Source organism: Trachypithecus francoisi, unplaced genomic scaffold, assembly GCF_009764315.1.
Source record: "Trachypithecus francoisi isolate TF-2019V2 unplaced genomic scaffold, Tfra_2.0 Lachesis_group17, whole genome shotgun sequence".
Lineage (NCBI taxonomy): Eukaryota > Metazoa > Chordata > Mammalia > Primates > Cercopithecidae > Trachypithecus > Trachypithecus francoisi.
Window position 1 is genome coordinate 40,066,394 of NW_022681462.1, and position 19,589 is coordinate 40,085,982.

General features: G+C 39.0%; 1 long non-coding RNA gene and 1 gene segment (V, D, J or C); one reads left to right on the forward strand and one right to left on the reverse strand.

The window, feature by feature from the left end:
- The window catches only part of LOC117062889, a 126,188-nt gene that overhangs the window by 38,565 nt on the left and 68,034 nt on the right, over positions 1 to 19,589 (forward strand).
- The window catches only part of LOC117062915, a 37,984-nt gene continuing 37,306 nt past the window's right edge, over positions 18,912 to 19,589 (reverse strand). Inside the window, exon 3 of the long non-coding RNA XR_004428621.1 lies at positions 18,912 to 18,943. This is a non-coding gene — a long non-coding RNA (uncharacterized LOC117062915). The remainder of the gene's footprint in view (positions 18,944 to 19,589) is intronic.

Genomic DNA, 19,589 nt, shown 5'->3' on the forward strand with positions numbered 1-19,589 from the left:
AGAAAGCTGAATCAAAGCTCATCGTAGGCCGGGCGCGGTGGCTCAAGCCTGTAATCCCAGCACTTTGGGAGGCCGAGACGGGCGGATCACGAGGTCAGGAGATCGAGACCATCCTGGCTAACACGGTGAAACCCCGTCTCTACTAAAAAAACAAAATATAAAAAATTAGCCGGGCGAGGTGGCGGGCGCCTGTAGTCCCAGCTACTCGGGAGGCTGAGGCAGGAGAATGGCGTGAACCCGGGAGGCGGAGCTTGCAGTGAGCTGAGATCCGGCCACAGCACTCTAGCCTGGGCGACAGAGCGAGACTCCGTCTCAAAAAAAAAAAAAAAAAAAAAAAAAGCTCATCGTAATCCTCTCTGCCTTGCCTACGTTCATTCATCAACTAAATTCATTCAGCCTGACAACCACTTAAATGAAACAGATTAGTGGCAATACAAAACTAATACAGTCTTGGTTTTGATTTGATTTAGCAGTTACTAGTGTACATGTACCTTGACAAGATTCGGTGATACTAAAACAGTTTCCCTCCTGTCTTCTACCTTCCACCTTACACTTTTCTTAACATACATCTCTCTCTGGGGGCAGCAGGAGGCACAGCATTTTATCCTTTTTTTCAGGGAGTGCTGGAGTGTATTTATATTCTAGACTTTTTAACTACTAGATATATTTTGTAAGTTTATGCAAAAACTAAGACCTAGTGACAAAAATCTTTGAAAAATCTTATTCACAGTATGTTGAAATGAAAAGAAAGTTCTATGAAATCCAAAGCTGTGTTTTAAAAATAAATATCCAAGTTTGAAAAGAAAAAAGAAAAAAGACTAAAAATGTATGTCATATTCAATGGAATCTGGATTAATACAAAATAATATATAAGCTTACATTTTGCCCCACAATCTATAGCCTCTGGGCAGAGGGCAGTAAACGAGAACGTGAGGGCAGCTGTTACTGTGTTGGTGGTGGTGTGCTGGAGTTGATATATGAACCCAAGTGGAAGCTCTGCTGTATTTCTTGGGGAGAATCACAGAGTTGTGGGACTCCTGCGTGGAGTTCAAGGCTGTGCTCTGACACAACGGCAAACTCACAGGAAGTATTGCATCATGCAGTCTTTAGTGACTCAAAGTTTAGAGAAGTCTCTGTCCAAATGTACCTCAGGTCATATCACACATTCACAGGACATAGAAGACCTTGGAAAAGTAGATCCTGCCCCTGTCTTTTACCAGGGAATGATTAGAGAAAGAAAGGATCATTCAAGAAAGTTTATAGTTAAAATAAAGATGATGCTGACCAGAGCAGTGCAGGGGCTGGGAAGATCAGGAGGAGGTGTAGTGGTGGGAGCCCAAGGCCCATAGGTCAGACACACATAAAGGAAAATCAGGGCATCACCGTAGGGGAAAACTCTTGAGAATGCAGGAGGCTTCACTGTGTCTCTCTAGTCGACCTACCCAGCTACCATTCTCAACCCAGGCTTCAGCAAATGTCCCAAGGAGAAATTCAGCCTGGTGTTAAGGGCTCCACTCATGCCATGTAATCCATAATCTGTAAGATAGGTACATGCCACTGCCAAAGGTGAGATGAATTCCCCACTCTTGTAGAGATCTTCTGCCTGGGCCAAACCAGAATCTCCAATCACACTCATATTTGGCAAATTTTACTGAGGCACAAAGTGACGGGATGACACAAGGCAATATACAAAGGCATCTTTCCTCTGTGGAATTTTAGGCTATCTGTTCTTTATTTTTTCCACAACTTTCTGATGTTATAATAAACATGATTTTTTAAATTTATTTTTGCTCTCCTGCATTTATTGCAATTCTTGTGTCCATCTTCTAAGGCCTATTCCTTACTACTTCACTATTGAAAGTAAATATTTCAATTAAATTACAAAGTGGGAATGTCACTTTGAATATTATATTGCAAAACATTCACATCTAGATCAATAAATGCACATGGCACATGGAAATGAAGGAAAAGACAACTGCAGAAATGATAATGATCTTATCAGTGTTTACAGTAATTGATACTGAATACCAAACATGAAATACTGAATTTAATATTCCAGTAATGTATGCAGAAATTACACACATATATGCTTTAAATATACTACATTTACAATAGTACTTTAATATTATTTTGTTCCATGAAAGGCTATATGTATTATTTCATCATGTTATAGTAGAAGTAGATAGTTTGAATTAGCAAATCAAAATGATCCTGCCTTTGATTAAGGACATAAGCTATATGGAAGATGGCTGCCTATTCCAAGAAAATATATCCAGTGGCAAATGCATTTAATATATCTATGTATTATTATCTTTGCTGAGTATGAAATTGTATGACAATGTTTACATGTAAGAAAAAGAATCCAAAAGGAACTCAATCCTTCCAATGGAAAATAAATATCAGTAAGTAATTTGACTTTGGGGCTTTTGAAAAGGAAAGAAATAAAATGAGGCAAAATGAATATGGAAATAAATACTGTTTGTAAAACAACAAAATGTTAGGCAGTTACATATCAGTAGTACTCTATAAAAGAAATGCTAAAGACAATTCTGCAACAGAAAGAATGTAAGACTAAATAGAAGCATAAAGATATATAAGAGACGGACACAGGAAAGGATATATATATGAATAAATATAAATTAATATTTGTGCACAATGATAGATGTCATGGTTTGTGAATTTTGCAATGCATATATAACCGAATTGCATGAAAAATAACATAAAAAGTAGTGCAAATAGAATTTAAAAATCTAACTCTATTTCAGGAAGTGGTAAATTAATATTTGGTACTAGGAAGTAATAAGTTGAGGAGAGCTGGTATGTAATAAATGATTGTATATTTAACAAGTTAATGTAAGGAAAAAGATAATAAAATGTCTAATCCAAAGGAAAGCAAGAAAGCAGGAAATCTGAAAAAAAAAAAAAAAGGATGGTAGATTTAACTCTAACTACCAGTAATTTAGACATCATAAACAGACAAATTTCTCTAAATAAAACTTTTTATCAAACAAGATTAAAATGAAAGGTTTATGCTGCTTATAAAATACACACTGCAATAAGATCATAAAATGGCTTGGAAAATTAAAAAATGGAAAGTATAAATCATGCAAAAACCGAATTAAGGAAATCTGACTTATACTTTAAGGCAAGGGAGAAAAAGGGACATTTCATAATGATAAATGGGTAAATCTATTAGGAAATCATTAAAATGCTAAATCTACATAGACCCAAAATATAACTTTAAAATATATAAATTGAAAATTAATTAAATAAAGTAAGAAAAAGTCAACTCCATGTTATGGTGGGAGACTTTATGCTCAAGAGATGATAGAAAAGCAGAAAATAACATAATAAGGATTTAAAAGATTTGATCAATATAATTACCACATTTGACATAGTTAAAGAAGAAAAAAAGTATATGGTCACCTCAATTGGTATAGAAAGAAGCACTGGACAAAATTTAGACCCTGTTATGCAAAAATGTCCTAGAAAATTTGAAATGGAAAAAACCTTCCTTATCTCTCAGAGAATACACAGGCAGACAGGCAGACAGACAACAGACACACACACACACACACACACACACACACCCACATTAAATACTGAAAAATTGTTTTTCTTACTTTGGAATTTTGGAATTAGATATTTTTAAAAGATGTAAAGTATCGGGGGGGCGGAGCAAGATGGCCGAAGAGGAACAGCTCCAGTCTCCAACTCCCAGCGCGAATAAACAGAAGACCGGTGATTTCTGCATTTTCAACTGAGGTACTGGGGTCATCTCTCTAGGGAGTGCCGGACAATCGGTGCTGGTCAGCTGCTGCAGCCTGACCAGCGTGAGCTGAAGCAGGGCGAGGCATCGCCTCACCTGGAAGCGCAAGGGGGAAGGAAATCCGTTTTCCTAGCCAGGGGAACTGAGACACATAACACCTGGAAAATCGCGTAACTCCCACCCCAATACTGCGCTTTAAGGAAACAGGCACACCAGGAGAATATATCCCACACCTGGCCGGGAGGGTCCCACGCCCACGGAGCCTCCCTCACTGCTAACACAGCAGTCTGCAGCGATCTATCCGCAAGGTAGCAGCGAGGCTGGGGGAGGGGCGCCCGCCATTGCTGAGGCTTAAGTAGGTAAACAAAGCCGCTGGGAAGCTCGAACTGGGTGGAGCTCACAGCAGCTCAAGGAAACCTGCCTGTCTCTGTAGACTCCACCTCTGGGGACAGCCCACAGCTGAGGTCCAATAGGGAAAGCAGCGGGGGCGGTGCAGAGGCGAACGACTCTGTCTGACAGCTTTGGGGAGAGCCGTGGATCTCCCAAGGCGGAGGTTGAGATCCGAGAACGGACAGACTGCCTGCTCAGGTGGGTCCCTGACCCCTGAGTAGCCTAGCTGGGAGACATCCCCCACTAGGGGCAGTCTGACACCCCACATCTCACAGGGTGGAGTCATCCCTGAGAGGAAACTTCCAAAGGAGAATCAGACAGGTACACTCGCTGCTCAGCAATATTCTATCTTTGGCAACCTCTGCTGCTGATACCCAGGCAAACAGGGTCTGGAGTGGACCTCAAGCAATCTCCAACAGACCAACAGACAGTCCTTCTGACTGTCAGACGGAAAACTATCAAACAGGAAGGACACCTATACCAAAACCCCATCAGTACGTCACCATCATCAAAGACCAGAGACAGATAAAACCACAAAGATGGGGAAAAAGCAGGGCAGAAAAGCTGGAAATTCAAAAAATAAGAGCGCATCTCCCCCTGCAAAGGAGCGCAGCCCATCGCCAGCAACGGATCAAAGCTGGTCAGAGAATGACTTAGACGAGATGAGAGAAGAAGGCTTCAGTCCATCAAACTTCTCAGAGCTAAAGGAGGAATTACGTACCCAGCGCAAAGAAACTAAAAATCTTGAAAAAAAAGTGGAAGAATTGACAGCTAGACTAATTAATGCAGAGAAGATCATAAACGAAATGACAGAGATGAAAACCATGATACGAGAAATACGTGACAAATGCACAAGTTCAGTAACCGACTCGATCAACTGGAAGAAAGAGTATCAGCGATTGAGGATCAAATGAATGAAATGAAGCGAGAAGAGAAACCAAAAGAAAAAAGAAGAAAAAGAAATGAACAAAGCCTGCAAGAAGTATGGGATTATGTAAAAAGACCAAATCTACGTCTGATTGGGGTGCCTGAAAGTGAGGGGGAAAATGGAACCAAGTTGGAAAACACTCTTCAGGATATCATCCAGGAGAACTTCCCCAACCTAGTAGGGCAGGCCAACATTCAAATTCAGGAAATACAGAGAACGCCACCAAGATACTCCTCCAGAAGAGCAACTCCAAGACACATAATTGCCAGATTCACCAAAGTTGAAATGAAGGAAAAAATCTTAAGGGCAGCCAGAGAGAAAGGTCGGGTTACCCACAAAGGGAAGCCCATCAGACTAACAGCAGATCTCTCGGCAGAAACTCTACAAGCCAGAAGAGAATGGGGGCCAATATTCAACGTTCTTAAAGAAAAGAATTTTCAACCCAGAATTTCATATCCAGCCAAACTAAGTTTCATCAGTGAAGGAGAAATAAAATCCTTTACAGATAAGCAAATGCTTAGAGATTTTGTCACCACCAGGCCTGCCTTACAAGAGACCCTGAAGGAAGCCCTAAACATGGAAAGGAACAACCGGTACCAGCCATTGCAAAAACATGCCAAAATGTAAAGACCATCGAGGCTAGGAAGAAACTGCATCAACTAATGAGCAAAATAACCAGTTAATATCATAATGACAGGATCAAGTTCACACATAACAATATTAACCTTAAATGTAAATGGACTAAATGCTCCAATTAAAAGACACAGACTGGCAAACTGGATCAAGAGTCAAGACCCATCAGTCTGCTGTATTCAGGAGACCCATCTCACATGCAGAGACATACATAGGCTCAAAATAAAGGGATGGAGAAAGATCTACCAAGCAAATGGAGAACAAAAAAAAGCAGGGGTTGCAATCCTAGTCTCTGATAAAACAGACTTTAAACCATCAAAGATCAAAAGAGACAAAGAAGGCCATTACATAATGGTAAAGGGATCAATTCAACAGGAAGAGCTAACTCTCCTAAATATATATGCACCCAATACAGGAGCACCCAGATTCATAAAGCAAGTCCTTAGAGACCTACAAAGAGACTTAGACTCCCATACAATAATAATGGGAGATTTCAACACTCCACTGTCAACATTAGACAGATCAACGAGACAGAAAGTTAACAAGGATATCCAGGAATTGAACTCATCTCTGCACCAAGCGGACCTAATAGACATCTATAGAACTCTCCACCCCAAATCAACAGAATATACATTCTTCTCAGCACCACATCGCACTTATTCCAAAATTGACCACATAATTGGAAGTAAAGCACTCCTCAGCAAATGTACAAGAACAGAAATTATAACAAACTGTCTCTCAGACCACAGTGCAATCAAACTAGAACTCAGGACTAAGAAACTCAATCAAAACCACTCAACTACATGGAAACTGAATAACCTGCTCCTGAATGACTACTGGGTACATAACGAAATGAAAGCAGAAATAAAGATGTTCTTTGAAACCAATGAGAACAAAGATACAACATACCAGAATCTCTGGGACACATTTAAAGCAGTGTGTAGAGGGAAATTTATAGCACTAAATGCCACAAGAGAAAGCAGGAAGATCTAAAATTGACACTTTAACATCACAATTAAAAGAACTAGAGAGGCAAGAGCAAACACATTCAAAAGCTAGCAGAAGGCAAGAAATAACTAAGATCAGAGCAGAACTGAAGGAGATAGAGTCACAAAAAACCCTCCAAAAAATCAATGAATCCAGGAGTTGGTTTTTTGAAAAGATCAACAAAATTGACAGACCGCTAGCAAGACTAATAAAGAAGAAAAGAGAGAGGAATCAAATAGTCGCAATAAAAAATGATAAAGGGGATATCACCACCGACCCCACAGAAATACAAACAACCATCAGAGAATACTATAAATGCCTCTACGCAAATCGACTAGAAAATCTAGAAGAAATGGATAATTTCCTGGACACTTACACTCTCCCAAGACTGAACCAGGAAGAAGTTGAATCCCTGAATAGACCAATAACAGGCTCTGAAATTGAGGCAACAATTAATAGCCTACCCACGAAAAAAAGTCCAGGACCAGATGGATTCACAGCTGAATTCTACCAGAGGTACAGGAGGAGCTGGTACCATTCCTTCTGAAACTATTCCAATCAATAGAAAAAGAGGGAATCCTCCCTAACTCATTTTATGAGGCCAACATCATCCTGATACCAAAGTCTGGCAGAGACACAACAAAAAAAGAGAATTTTAGACCAATATCCCTGATGAACATCGATGCAAAAATTCTCAATAAAATACTGGCAAACCGGATTCAGCAGCACATCAAAAAGCTTATCCACCATGATCAAGTGGGCTTCATCCCTGGGATGCAAGGCTGGTTCAACATTCGCAAATCAATAAACGTAATCCAGCATATAAACAGAACCAAAGACAAGAACCACATGATTATCTCAATAGATGCAGAAAAGGCTTTTGACAAAATTCAACAGCCCTTTATGCTAAAAACGCTCAATAAATTCGGTATTGATGGAACGTACCTCAAAATAATAAGAGCTATTTACGACAAACCCACAGCTAATATCATACTGAATGGGCAAAAACTGGAAAAATTCCCTTTGAAAACTGGCACAAGACAGGGATGCCCTCTCTCACCACTCCTATTCAACATAGTGTTGGAAGTTCTGGCTAGGGCAATCAGGCAAGAGAAAGAAATCAAGGGTATCCAGTTAGGAAAAGAAGAAGTCAAATTCTCCCTGTTTGCAGATGACATGATTGTATATTTAGAAAAACCCATCGTCTCAGCCCAAAATCTCCTTAAGCTGATAAGCAACTTCAGCAAAGTCTCAGGATACAAAATTAATGTGCAAAAATCACAAGCATTCTTATACACCAGTAACAGACAAGCAGAGAGCCAAGTCAGGAATGAACTTCCATTCACAATTGCTTCAAAGAGAATCAAATACCTAGGAATCCAGCTTACAAGGGATGTAAAGGACCTCTTCAAGGAGAACTACAAACCACTGCTCAGTGAAATCAAAGAGGACACAAACAAATGGAAGAACATACCATGCTCATGGATAGGAAGAATCAATATCGTGAAAATGGCCATACTGCCCAAGGTTATTTATAGATTCAATGCCATCCCCATCAAGCTACCAATGAGTTTCTTCACAGAACTGGAAAAAACGGCTTTAAAGTTCATATGGAACCAAAAAAGAGCCCGCATTGCCAAGACAATCCTAGGTCAAAAGGACAAAGCTGGAGGCGTCACGCTACCTGACTTCAAACTATACTACAAGGCTACAGTAACCAAAACAGCATGGTACTGGTACCACAACAGAGAAATAGACCAGTGGAACAGAACAGAGTCCTCAGAAATAATACCACACATCTACAGCCATCTGATCTTTGACAAACATGACAAAAACAAGAAATGGGGAAAGGATTCCCTATTTAATAAATGGTGCTGGGAAAATTGGCTAGCCACAAGTAGAAAGCTGAAACTGGATCCTTTCCTTACCCCTTATACGAAAATCAATTCAAGATGGATTAGAGACTTAAATGTTAGACCTAATACCATAAAAACCCTAGAAGAAAATCTAGGTAGTACCATTCAGGACATAGGCATGGGCAAGGACTTCATGTCTAAAACACCAAAAGCAACAGCAGCAAAAGCCAAAATTGACAAATGGGATCTCATTAAACTAAAGAGCTTTTGCACAGCTAAAGAAACTACCATCAGAGTGAACAGGCAACCTACAGAATGGGAGAAAATTTTTGCAACCTACTCATCTGACAAAGGGCTAATATCCAGAATCTACAAAGAACTCAAACAAATATACAAGAAAAAAACAAACAACCCCATCAAAAAGTGGGCAAAGGATATGAACAGACATTTCTCAAAAGAAGACATCCATACAGCCAACAGACACATGAAAAAATGCTCGTCATCACTCGCCATCAGAGAAATGCAAATCAAAACCACAATGAGATACCATCTCACACCAGTTAGAATGGCAATCATTAAGAAGTCAGGAAACAATAGATGTTGGAGAGGATGTGGAGAAATAGGAACACTTTTACACTGTTGGTGGGATTGTAAACTAGTTCAACCATTATGGAAAACAGTATGGCGATTCCTCAAGGATCTAGAACTAGATGTACCATATGACCCAGCCATCCCACTACTGGGTATATACCCAAAGGATTATAAATTACTCTACTACAAAGACACATGCACACGTATGTTTATTGCGGCACTATTCACAATAGCAAAGACTTGGAATCAACCCAAATGTCCATCTGTGACAGACTGGATTAAGAAAATGTGGCACATATACACCATGGAATACTATGCAGCCATCAAAAAGGATGAGTTTGCGTCCTTTGTAGGGACATGGATGCAGCTGGAAACCATCATTCTTAGCAAACTATCACAAGAAGAGAAACCAAACACCGCATGTTCTCACACATAGGTGGGAACTGAACAATGAGATCACTTGGACTCGGGAAGGGGAACATCACACACTGGGGCCTATCATGGGGAGGGGGGAGGAGGGAGGGATTGCATTGGGGAGTTATACATGATATAAACGTTATGCACATGTACCCTAGAACTTAAAGTATAATAAAAAAAAAAAAAAAAAAAAAAAAAAAAAAAAAAGATGTAAAGTATCATCATTCCTAGGTAATACTGTACTGGATGTCTTACTAGTACAAAGGGCAAGAAAAAGAAATAAAATGCGTGAGTACTGGAAATAAAGAAAATGAATAGTTATTATTTGTAGATAGTATGATTGTTTGGATAGTAAACCGAAACCATAATCTAGAAGTCTTCTTTAACATTTTAATAATGTTTTGTACAGTGTCAAGACTTCACATCTTAGGCCTGCCCAGGTGGCTCACACCAATAATTCCAACACTTTGGGTGGATGAGGCAGGCGAATGACATGAGGCCAGGAGTTTAAGACGAGCCTGGCCAACATGGTGAAATCCTGCCTCTACTAAAAATACAAAAATTAGCTGGCCATGGTGATGCACACCTGTAATCTCAGCTACCCAGGAGGCTGAGGCATGAGAAGAGCTTGAACCCGGGAGGCGGAGGTTGCAGTGAGCCGAGATTGCGCCATTGCACTCCAGCCTGAGCGATAGAGTGAGACTGTCTTTAAAAAAAAAAAAAAATGCTGGGCGCGGTGGCTCAAGTCTGTAATCCCAGCACCTTGGGAGGCAGAGGCGGGAGGATCACGAGGTCAGGAGTTCAAGACCAGCCTTGCCAACATGGTGAAACCCCATCTCTACTAAAAATACAAAAATTAACCAGGCGTGGTGGTGCCCGCCTGTAATCCCAGCCCAGGAGGGATACTGAGGCAGGAGAATCACTGGAATCCGGGAGGCGGAGGTGTCAGTGAGCCGAGATCACACCACTGCACTCCAACCTTGGAGACAGAGTGAGACTCCATCAAAAAAAAATAAATAAATAAAAGATTTCACATCTTTTATTATGTCTATTCATAAGAATTTAATGTTTTGTGATGCTTTTTAAAAGGCATATTTTACAATTCCATCTCCAATTTGTTGCTGGTATGATCATTTTTTACACATGGTTTTTATATTTATTGATTTTTCTAAATGTATTTATTCATTAAAAAATATGTATTTGCCTTTACTACATTCACCTGATTTTTAAATGTCCTTTGAATCCTATACTAGCTAATAACATTAAATGAAATTTTAGAAATAAAATTATATATGTTCCTTACAAACATTCTATGGGCATCCCTACCAGATTTAGATACTTGATTTTCTGAATTTATTTTCGAAAATAAGTTCTCTGTTTATTATTGGTTCACCAAGAAAATATAAATAAATATTTTCCTATTAACACCTTAGTCTCTATGAGAAATCATCATCTCTATGTAACTATTTTTGCAGACTGCAAGCCCATTTGCTGGTTGTCTACTGATGCTCGTGGCATGAAAATACAACAATGAGTTCTAGAGAAGACCTGATCCTGTGCTGCCTGGATCATAAGGGAGAGATCATTAAAATAATGGAGTATATACCGGAAATTTTGAATAGTCAAACATTTCAATCGGTGTAGTATTTTCCCAGAATGCATTTATTGAAGATTCAAGCACAAAAAGAATGCAATTTAGCAAGCATTTACTTAATCGGGTAAAGATAATGCAGTGTTTAATAATGTACCTTCTAGAGCTGTGGTCAAGACAGATTTTGGTTGCTCCTTCTTGTTTCAGTAAAAAAAAGACAATGATTTGTTGATTTCTCCCATATGCCTAGGAAAGGAGAGTCGCAACACATTCTAGATATAACTAATTCTGTTGTAGAGCAAAAACCAGTGATATCATCTCAGTAGCATTTTTTTGTCTAATATGTAAACTTATAAAATAATTATTAATTAATAAAGAATTATAGATGCTTTAAAATTATGCATTTTCAAATATGTTCCTAGGTGCCTCTTTTCTTGCAGTCAAGAAATTAACTTGCAGTTCATATATGAATTCACCTGATAAGAATAGTGTGTCTTAACAAATATTACAGTACATTGCACCAAACCTTCTACATATCTAGGACTCAAAAAATATATTTGACACATTTTAAAACATGAAAATATTATTAAATTAGTACTTCACATTTAATTAATCTTTTAAGGTAATTTGTGCATTGGCTTTTTGTTAGACATATCAATTCTTCAGTTTTTTATTTCTATATTTGAGTTAATTTAAATATATTTAAATTGGTTTAATAAAATTATAAAATCAAATTTCTATAAGCAACAAGGAAGTAAACTCTATAAAATGTATCAAATACTTAACCATAAATGTTTGTAATAAACTCTGAAGTTAAGATTACAATATTATATTGAAACAGTGGAAAGTTCACAAAGAAGTATGTTAATGCTCACAATAATGAATAACAAATTAAAGGTAAAACTGACCTGTATATAATCGCATTACTTTATCCAGTCTATCACTGATGAACATTTAGGTTGACTCCATGTCTGCTACTGCAAATAGTGCTGAAATGAACATTCACACCTATATGTCTTGATAATAGAACAATTTATATTCCTTTGCGTACTTACACATTAATGAGATTGCTGGGTCTAATGGTAATTCTGCCTTTAGCTCTTTGAGGAATTGCCACACTGTCTTCCACAGTGGTTGAACTAATTTATATTTCCACCAAGAGTATGTAAGCATTCATTTATGCTCCACATCCTCTCCAGCATTTATTTTTTGACTTTTTAGTAATACTAGTTCTGACTGGTGTGAGATGATATCTCATTGTGGTTTTGATTTGCATTTATCTAATAATCAGTGATATTGGACTTTTTTCCACATGACTGTTGGCCACATGTATGCCTTTTGAAAAGTATCTGTTCATGTCCTCTGCCCACTTTTTAATGGGACTATTTTTTTCTTGTACATTTGTTTAAGTGATTTATAGATGCTGGATATTAAACTGTTGTCAGATGCAGAGCTGGCAAATATTTTCTCCCATTCTATAGGTTGTCTGTTTATTCTGCTGATAGTATATTTGGCTATGCAGAAGCTCTTTAGTATAATTAAATCCCATTTGTGAATTTTTGCTTTTGTTGTAATTGCTTTTGACGTCTTTGTAATGAAATCTTTGCTCATGTCTATGTCCTGAACGGTATTGCCTAGGTTGTCTTCCAGGATTTTTAGAGTTTTTGAGTTTTATGTTTAAGTCTGTAATCCATCTTTAGTTAATTTTTGTATATGGTTTAAGGAAGGGGTCCAATTTCAACCTTCTACATATGGCTACCCAGTTATCCCAGCATAATTTCTTGAATGCAGAATCCTTTCCGCATTGCTTGCTTTTGTTAAATTTGTCAAAAAGATCTGATAGTTGTAGGTATGCAGTCTTATTTGCACGTTCTCTATTCTGTTCCATTAATCTATGTATCTCTTTTTGTATCAGTACCATGCTGTTTTGGTTACTGTAGCCTTGTAGTATAATCTGAAGTCAGGTAGTGTAATGCCTCCAGCTTTGTTCTTTTTGTTTAGAATGGCTTTGGTTATTTGGGCTCTTTTTTGGTTCCACATAAATTTTAAAACACTTTTTTTCTAGTTTGTAGAATAATCACAATGGTACTTTAATGATAATAGCATTGAATATATAAATTGCTTTGGGCAATATGGTCATTATAATGAAATTGATTCTTCCTATCCATGAGCATGGAATGTTTTTCCATTTAATTGTGTCATTTCTGATTTCTTTGAGCAATGTTTTATATTTCTCTTTATAGAGATCTTTCACCTCTCAGGCTAGCTGCATTCCTAGGTATTTTATTTCTCTTTGTGGCAATTTTGAATGTTATTGCATTACTGATTTGACTCTCAGCTTGGCTCTTCTTGGAGCATAGAAATATTAGTACTTTTTGTACATTGATTTTGTATCCTGGAATTTGGCTGAAGTTGTTTGTCAGCTTAAGTAGCTTTTGGGCTGAGACTATGGGGTTTTCTAGAGATATAATCATGTGCGTCCAGGTGCAGTGGCTAGTGCCTATAATCCCAGCACTTTGGGAGGCCAAGGTGGGTGGATCACTTGAGATCAGGAGTTTGAGACCAGTCTGGTCAACATGGTGAAACCTCGTCTCTAGTAAAAATACAAAAATTAGCTGAGCATGGTGGTACACACCTGTAATTCCTGCTACTCAGGAGGCTGAGGAGGGAGGACCATTTGACTCCAGGAGGTGGAGGTTGCAGTGAGCAGAGATTATTCTGCTACACTGCAGCCTGGGTGACAGAGCAAGATTCTGTCTCAAAAAAAGAAAAGAAAAGAAAAGAAAAGAAATCATTTTGTATGCAGCAAGGATAGTTTGACTTCCACTCTTCCAATTTGGGTGCTTTTTATTTCCTTCTTTTGCCTGATTGTTCTGGTCAGTACTTCTAATACTATGTTGATAGGATTGGTGGAGAGAGGGCATCATTGTCTTGTTACAGTTTTAAAGGGAAATGCTTCTAACTTTTGCCACTCAGTATGATGCTGGCTGTGGCTTCGTCCTAGATGTCTCTTATTATTTTGAGGTATGTTCCTTCAATACCTAGTTTGTTGAGAGTTTTTAAAATAAAGGGATGTTAAATTTTATCAAATGTCTTTTCTGCATCTATTGAAATAATCAAGCCATTTCTGTGTTTAGTTCTGTTTATGTGATGAATTATATTTATTGATTTGCATATGTTGAACCAAATGTATACCCTGGGGATAAAGTCTACTTGATCATGGTGGATTAGCTTTTTGATATGTTGCTGGATTTGATTTGCTAGTATTTTGCTGAGGATTTTTGTATCAATGTTCGTCAACCATATTGGTCTGAAGTTTTTTGTTGTCATTGTTGTTGTATCTCTGCCAGGTTTTGTATGATACTGATGAGTTAGGGAGGAGTCCCTCCTCCTATTCTCTCTCTCTCTCTCTCTCTCTCTCTCTCTCTATATATATATATATACATATATATATATATATATTCTTTTTTTTTTTTTTTTTTTTTTTGAGACAGAGTGTTACTCTGTTGCCCAGACTGGAGTGCAGTGATGTGATCTCCGCTAACTGCAAGCCCCACCTCCCGGGTTCAAGCAATTCTCCAGCCCCAGGCTCCCATGTAGCTGAGATTACAGGCACATGCCACCATGTCCAGCTAGTTTTTGTGTTTTTAGTACAGACAGTGTTTCACCATGTTGACCAGGCTGGTCTTGAACTCCTGAATTTTTTTGTGTGTCTTATCTCCTTCAGTTCAACTCTGATTTTCTTCTTCCTATCCATGAGCATGGAATGTTTTTCCATTTAATTGTGTCATTTCTGATTTCTTTGAGCAGTGTTTTATAGTTCTCTTTATAGAGATCTTTCACCTCTCAGGCTAGCTGCATTCCTAGGTATTTTATCTCTCTTTGTGGCAATTTTGAAAGTTTTTGCATTACTGATTTGACTCCTTTTAAGGTAATTTAAACATATCTGTCATGTAGGGGTTAAATAGCTACTGACTTTCCTTTCCCATTCAAGTTGAGATTTTCTTAATTTTTGGTATAAAGAGTGCAATTTCATTGATATATGGACCTTATAGGTGTTGTGTTATAGTACCAGACCTAACATTTTGAATGTTCTAACAAGTTCCCAGTTAATTAAAATGCTGTGGCTGCTGGACTACAGAGGCAAAAAGCCAATTAGATAAGAGGTTTTCTATCCTACTTGCATCTATAAATATTCTGGGAAGATTTCTAAACATGTGGCTAACTGAACTCCAGTCAAGTATTTTTAGCCAACTAGGCTAGGATAAGAGCAGGCAGCAATACTTTTAAAATATTTCCATTTGATTCTAGTATGTGGCTAGAATTACCTTGAAAAGGGTGATTCACAGTTTTGAGGTGTGAAATACAAAATGAACACACACGATACATGTTGTTGAGGGAAGTGTATCATAAGACACAAAACTAAAAATTTCCATGCATTTTCTGAGCCTTGGAAGTTCTTGCTGTAGCAGCACTTCTCCTGAAAGAGCTGGAGCAATGGAGCCACTTAGAAATATTTTCCATTTCCTGCCTTCTTTTAATTATTTGTAATTTTACTTTACATTAAGTTGAGGATTAATTATCATCTAATTATGGTATGTGTTCTTCAATCCAGACATATTCCCAGATATATTCCTCCTCTAACTAAAAAAGTAGCAGAAAACAATCTTTTCCTGATTTATTATTTGCTGAAATAGGTACATTTGGTTGCCTTCTTGTCTACTGGCATAAGGAACCTTGCATTACCATAGTCTGAGATTTAGCTTTAGGATTTTCTATAATGGTCCCAAGTAGAAGCATCTGTTCCTGGATATCCAGGAGTAGACACCTGTGGTCTCCAGGGTCTAAAGTTGCATCACTGGACACACGTGTCCACCAGCTGGGTTCCTGTGTAGGGTGACTAAAGAGTCTGCTTGTACTCCTGGCCCTTGGCTTGCTGAACCATTACCTCATTCTACTCTGGCCTTTGGCTTAAAGATTCAGCACACCTTGAGGGAGAGCATCTAAAATCTGCAAAATATTATACCCTTGTGGATTTCTTTGGGTGATTTATTTGTTAGAACCAATGGATGTTTTTGTATAATCACGTGGCTATTATTTTGTTTCTTTCCCCACAATGTAGGAACGTGGTTCTGAAATATTCCCATATTAATACAAAAAAACACACTCAGAGCACCGAGATAGCCAATTATCTTTGGGCAGGAAAGGTAAACATATATCTAGAATACAGAAGGATCCTAGTAAGGATGCATCACAGTCATTTCCAGGGGACAGTCATCTGATATCCCAAATTACCACCCACTGGTTGAAGATATTTGTCTCTGCTGCTGTGAAGTTGCATGCCCAGAAGTGGCAACAGTGGGATCAACACAGGTGGGGATGGTGGTTGTGAGGCATGGCTCATGTCATTTTACACATTCATAGCCCTGTCCAGGCCATCATGGCTACTTCATTACGGACTCTATTATGCAAATATTGTGGAAGTTAAGAGAAAAGACTGAGTTCAGTTAATCTGCTTACAAGTGGATAAGCCTTCCAGTATGGTTGGTTGTTTGGCATCTTATCTGTGGAAGATATGCTCTGCTTTTTGCAGAAATAAATACAATTCTGCACATGTAATTTCTTATTCATATGAGTGCATCCACATACCTCTCCTCTGGCACTTCCTCTCTGTGATCTTCCAACTTTCTTTATCAGAGACTGTGACCAACCAGCTATCACTAATTCATGCATATACCTGACTTGGTGCATTTCTCTCTCCACACTAAGTTGATGACTACATGCTGTCCTCAAATATCTGCTAACTCAAGATAATACCTCAGAGCCACCCATGATTGTGGCCATAGTGTGGAGGCAGCCCACTTTTACTTGCACAAATATATGATGCTGACCTATTCAAAAAGCCTCGATTTTCTTATTGCCGTTTTGGTTTTCTTCTTTTATTTGTTTGTAATTTTTGTTTCCCCATATACTATTAGCTGATTGAGAAAACTCATGAGGTCACTGGAGTGAGCTGATGCAAAGGTGTTAGAGTCAGAGAGAAAAATGATAGGAGGAACTGGAACACATGTCCATGTAAATGAAGCATGGCCTCTGAATCTACTTGAACCAAACTCCAAAAGTACCTAATGTTCATCCTAATATTGAATGGTGCTGAGCCCCACCTGACCCTAAAAATTGGTGAGACTGGCCTCCTCCACTTATGCAGTGCAGCTCAGTCACATACTTTTTAAATGCCTCATGGGTTACCTACCATTACACAGTGATATTCTGCATTTTGAACAAGAAATTTTTTATTTGTTTTCTGGTCATTGTTTGGTCTTTTCTAAAATCCCAGGGATTTGTGCCGTGAGTTTTATTGGAGTTTGCAAGAGAGTTCACAAAGTGTTCCCATCTAATGCAGATGCATCTAGCACCAAACAATGTTCTGGATCACATGACAGAGCCACTTGTATCAAAGCCCAAAACCTTCTGCAAAACCTTCTCTTTTTCTGAGCCCACTCCAAAAAGACAGCCTTCCAAGTTAGTTTGTAAGTGGGGAGGTGGCATAGACCCAAGTGTGGGACTTGTTGCGTCAACACTCTAAGCAGGCCTTGCCAACACTGTGCTGCATTCTCAGTGGTTGGAGCTGCAAAGTACAGTTATTTATCCTTACCTTGAAGGGAATGAGCTATTGCTACTCACGCACCTTCACTAAATCCCTGATGCCTTCTCCAATGTGACAGGCCCTTAAATTTTGTAGGGTTGAATCCCACACTCTGGTCTTCATGCGCTTTCACGGAACATCCAGAGTCCTTATTATTTTCTGCTGATCCTATCTAGTTACCATGATGACGTCAAAATTGTGTTGTATGGGGTGATGCTTTGTGAAGCGTCCACAGGATCAAAGTTTCTTCAGTCTCATTGTGAATGTGTTGTCAGGAAAGTTAAGATAGCCCTGGGCCGAGACTGAGGATGTGAGATGCTGTTCACCCCAGATGACTGCAGAGCCTCTCGGAGACTGCGATGGACTCTGCCTTCACTCTGCGGCTGGGCCCTGGGTCTGGTCGTGCCCTGCCGGAGCCTCAGCTGCGCTCATCTGCAGGTGCCAGCAGAGGGCGCCTCTCACATTCACGGAAGGGGCGGGGAGGGCGTTCTCCAGACAACGGTGAAGCGTGTGTATTTAAAACCATAGGACATTCCCATAATTTGCATGTATCCCTCCTCCCACATCTGAAGTGGTCCTGCTTCTCAGTATTTTATAAGAGGGTTTTTCTCCTAGATGTGTCTTCAGCAAAACCGAAGTCAAAAGCACTGAGATGGTGTCCCCATTGCAACTCCTGGGGCTTCTGCTCCTTTGGGTTCCAGGTGAGACTATTTAGAAAAAGCTGAAACTAATTCTTTGAATCATTAATTTTCTTAATTAGGAACCAAGGACCATATGGAACTTGCCTTGTTTTTAAATGTGATTTTTTTTTTTAAGTAATGCATATTCTTTCATCTTGTCCTACTAGATTAGTGGTGATTTCATTAAGCAGATGCTTATATTGTGCTAATGTTTGCTGTATGGTTTCAGCCTCCAGGGGTGATATTGTGATGACGCAGTCTCCCGCCTTCGTCTCTGTGACTCCAGGGGAGAAAGTCACCATCACCTGCCAGGCCAGTGAGAGCATTAGCAATTACTTACACTGGTACCAGCAGAAACCAGATCAAGCCCCCAAGCTCCTCATCCAGTATGCTTCCCAGCCCATCTCAGGGGTCCCCTCGAGATTCAGTAGCAGTGGATCTGGGACAGATTTCACCTTTACCATCAGTAGCCTGGAAGTTGAAGATGCTGCAACATATTACTGTCAGCAGGGCAATAAGCACCCTCACACCGTGCTATAACCCAAACAAAAACTAGTTCAGCCAGTTTCTCTGGCTGAACAGAGAAACTGAGCAATACCCTGTTTTTATGATCTTTGCAGGTGCAGTTGGGGAAATAATCTACCAAATACCATCACGTATGGCCCATTCAGCAGAGCTGACACCCAAGAGTCAGTGCCTCATACTTTCATCTTTAGCCACAGTCACTTTCAAACTAGGAGAAGAGTTGTTGAAGATTACTTCTTCTGTTTCTTTCCATAGGTGTACATAAATTGTCCTTTACAAGTTGGTAAAAACTTTGGATTATTCTTCAGGGCTACAGTTATTCATTTATGACAAAAGTGCTTTAAAGGGTAAAGATTAGGAAACAGTCAGGTGATGGCCTGGAGCTCTTTTGACAGAAGAGCCATGGACTCAGGTTTCAGCCATTGTGGGTTCAAAGGAATGAGACATTGTTCCTATTTCCAAAGCAGCTCTGTGAAGTCTGACGTTTGTTAAACCAGATTAACACTTAAGGTTCACTTTCACTGAATATTTGGGTTTTGATACATGAAACTGGTCCATCAGGAACAGGGTAAATAC